Raw genomic sequence first — 2,927 nt, 5'->3', positions numbered from 1 at the left:
CACATGGTATGGAATGTCCCTTTGGCCAGTTTGGGTCAGCTGTCCTGGCTGTGCCCCCTCCCAGCTTCTTGTGCACCTCCAGCCTTCTCAGTCGGTAGAGCATGGGAAGCTGAAAAGTCCTTGATTTAGTGTAGCAACAACTAAAACATCGGTGTGTTATCAACATTGTTCTCATCCTAAATCCAAAACACAGCACTGTACCAGCTACCAGGAAGAAAATTAACTCTATCCCAGCCGAAACCAGGACAGAATCCTGACTTCAATTCTGGGAAGACTGACTTCAGTTCTGCACCGGTTATAAAGCTTTTGTCTTGTCTTTCCAGATTCCCTCTTCCTCATGCCCTTCTGTTCTGGCTCCTTGCTCCTATCAATTCCTTCAGCTCCTGCTGGTACCATCTTCCCCAGCTCTGCGTGGTTGCTCTTCTCATGTTTCTGTATCTCTAAACCCAGACAGTCATCATGAATTGCCTCATCCCTTCCTGTTTCTCAAATCTCTTCATCTGTCAAGCTACCACTTCTTTCTTCTCACTGAAAAGATAGGGAAACTTCTGGGACAATTTCTCTTGCCTCAGTTTCAGGGACTAACATCAGAGAAGCTTCCAAGTTCCCAGGATGGTGCACTGGAGGTGAGGTCCCACTCTACACCAGGAGTCTCGAGAAAGCGTATTTATAAACTTCAGTGAGATAATGCAAACATATTGGGCATACAAAAATAATGAAGAGTCCTCTGCAGTGAAAACACAGTCTGAGGGGAAATTTTGTTGTTAACTACTTCCCCAACAAGAAAGGTTTTTCCTACTGCACACCTGACTGTGAAGTCTTTACTTGTACAAACTCTTCCAGCAACTTGTACAAACTCTTCCAGTCCTTTCCCAAATAAGGACTGTAGAATGGATCCCATGCACAGGCCATGAGTGAATTAATCTCCTTCACACCCACTTGTCTGCATAGCTACTCACCAGCTCACATCATCTAAGAACATTTCCAATTTCCTTTAATCATGTTAACCAGCTTAAGTTCTACGGCAGACCCCACAGTTACTCTGGTTAGCTCCATGCAGCTCCCACTGTCCGAAAGGCCTTTCACATATTGTGTATGATACTCTAAAAGAACAGCATTGTCATATGATTCTCAGTCTGTAAATATTAGAGAATAATTCATCCATCAGTTATGTGGGCTCTCTTTCAAGAACTGTAACAAGTGACATGGCTGATTTTGAAACCAAAGAATAGTGACAGTTGTTTGGTTTTCTTTTTTTTAGATGCAAGACCATCAAACTAGGCAGCTATATTTAATTTTCTTTCTTTTTCTTTTGCATTTGGAGTGCCTGCTGTTATAGGTAGACTCTTTGTTATCCATCTCCACATTTCTTTTTGTTTTGCTTTACAGCAGAAGCAAAAATTCTGCCGGTTGGCCTCATCCTGGCCTTAAATGCACTCTATAGCTCTGGGCACAGGAGATTTTCTCCATGTGAAAATTTCCCTTTTTGCACATACTTACAGAATCAGTCATTTTGTTGGCTTCATTTCCCTCCTTTGCTTGCCTCTCCAGTTGCGTCATTCCCAAATACTCATAATCATGAATTAGCCCCACCTCATCTCTTAAAAAATGCATCCATTTGGGACCTTTTGTCTGTTTTCTACTTTTGTCTCTGAAATAAATATTCCAGTCACATTTTCAAGCTTTATTTCACAACAGTGAAAATATAAGCTGAAATTCTTGCACAACCACTTGATCCAAGGAGCTTTAAGAAGAATGCTGATTATGAAACTTGTGATAAAATTGTAAAAGTTGGCAATAGGGAGTTTGAGAGAAAGCATATGTCTGCTTTGCATTTTGATTATCAACTCGCCTTTCATCTGCACTTTGCAGACATACCTGATTCTCATCTGGTCTTTATATAGCTCCAAAGCTTAGCAATGAAGGGAAAAAACTTGGTACTGGATTAAAGACATGCAGATGCGGCACTTAGGGACATGGTTTAGGGGGCATGGCGGTGTTGGGTCAACGGTTGGACTCGATGATCTTAGAGGTCTTTTCCAACCTTAATGATTCTATGAAATTCTATGAAATCTTACCTCTTAGAACTGGCTCAAGCTGTTTTGTACTCGGCGTATGTCTAGCTTGGTGTGTGCCCTTATGGCCTATCCACTTTTATGCCACTTTTAGCTGGCTGACAACAGCCAGTGCATGTCAGAAGGGAAATGGTAATTACAGGCAGGCTATAGATAGCCATGGAGTAGCATCTTATCAGCACTACAAATATTTTCAAAAGCTAAAAAACCCCCAACCAAACAAACCACAAAACCCCCTAAGATTACACTAAGCTTTACCTCCTTTGCTAGTAGACAGATGAAAAGCAGGATCAGACCAGGCCTAGCCTGAGAGGACATCCTGAGCTCTGCCAAAGCAGTTTACACACAGATCTATTCAACAAGCAATTGCAGAGTGCATAACCTCAGAAAACAGGGATGCTCCTGGAAATTCTGGAAAACACCTAACACTTCCAGGGGGAACGCAAGGAGGGTAACAGATGGCTGGGGCCTTCCGATCGGCGGATGCAGGGCGGCTGAAGCTTGACACCAGACCTCACCCACAGGCAACTGCTTAAGTCACTCTGAGTCACTCCGTGAGTGAAGCTTCAAAAAGGATCACCCTTCTTCCAGCATGCCTCGGGAGGAGCCTGGGCGCCAGCTCCAACGGGCAGACGAGGGCCTTCGAGTCCACCTGAAGCCCCCCGGTCACCTGCGCGCAGGCTGCCACCCGTGGCGAGGCTCTGCGGCGCTGTCCCCGCTGCTCCCGTCCCCCGACGGGAAATGGAAGACCACCGGGCCTCGGACCGCGACCAGCACTGCCGGAAACCCCTCAGCGAGCCCGCCCCGCCCCGCCGCCGGCTGCGAGGGGCGGAGGGAGGCGGGAGCGCGCCC

The sequence above is a fragment of the Aptenodytes forsteri genome, unplaced genomic scaffold (assembly GCF_000699145.1).
Source record: "Aptenodytes forsteri isolate BGI_AS27 unplaced genomic scaffold, ASM69914v1 Scaffold137, whole genome shotgun sequence".
NCBI classification, from domain to species: domain Eukaryota; kingdom Metazoa; phylum Chordata; class Aves; order Sphenisciformes; family Spheniscidae; genus Aptenodytes; species Aptenodytes forsteri.
The sequence above is the reverse complement of the archived record's forward strand: the minus strand, read 5'-3'. Positions refer to the sequence as shown.